Raw genomic sequence first — 1081 nt, 5'->3', positions numbered from 1 at the left:
GCGCGGCAAGCGTTTCCGCGTCCAGTGTGCTGTGTATGCCGGAAAGATTATTGTCTTTTGTTCTCATGACAATTTCACAGGTAAAGTTTTAAATTTATAAGCTAAAATTTATAAGCCTTTATTATGTATATAAATACTTTAGTTTATGATACTAATGTAATGTATTTTTAGGTTCCCAGGAAATACTGAAGATGAGAAAAATTTCGTAGCATTGGTTATACTATCAATACGCTTACGAGAATAAAAGAATTTGCAGTGATCATTTCACAGAAGATGATTATTATATTTGTGATATTATGCTTTCAAAATCCTTCAAAAAGATTGAAGAAAACTGCAATTCCGTCTATTTTTACACAAACATAATAATATTAAGTAAAGATAGTAATAAGATACTATATAATATTTAATAAATACATCTGATTTAAAAAGTGTTTTTTAAATAAATGGTGAGCAACACAAAGCAGATCTTGAATCAGAACAATATTTAGAAGATATTTTTATGGATCACGATTATTTTAGGCAAAACGATTGGTGCTTTACTGCATATACTTTACAAGTAATTACGTACATAGCTGGTTTTGTAGTTAGAACTATTACAAAAAAAATTAATTGCTTGTGTTGTAAACAATTGCTCATTTCAAACGAGACATAAAGAAAATTAGATATACAGGGTGTTTCCAAATTAAATGGCAAAACTTCGGGAGCGTGTAGAGGAGTAAAAAACTAAGAAAAAAAGTCCTATAGACATATGCTCGTTTTTGCTCCGTTTCAGAGAAATCGAAAAAAAATGTTTACATTTCTTGCCATATCTAGCACCGACATATTTGATTACATTTTCCACTTTCTGTTATGAATTTGTCAGTCGCTCTTTGAAAGCCTTTAACAGTAGATGAATTTTGTCTTTTGCAATATGCCGCGTACGTATTCTAATAGTGAATATGCTGATATGGTTTTTGTATACGGTTTCTGCAACGGTAATGCTTTAAAGGCGGTGCGAGAATATGCACGACGATTTCCAAACAGAAGAGTGCCAAACCGAAGAGTGTTTATGTTGACATTTAATAGATTGCGAGAGACTGGA

Source organism: Mycetomoellerius zeteki, unplaced genomic scaffold, assembly GCF_001594055.1.
Source record: "Mycetomoellerius zeteki isolate Tzet28-1 unplaced genomic scaffold, Tzet1.0 scaffold109, whole genome shotgun sequence".
Classification (NCBI taxonomy): Eukaryota; Metazoa; Arthropoda; class Insecta; order Hymenoptera; family Formicidae; genus Mycetomoellerius; species Mycetomoellerius zeteki.
This window is presented reverse-complemented; position numbering follows the sequence as displayed.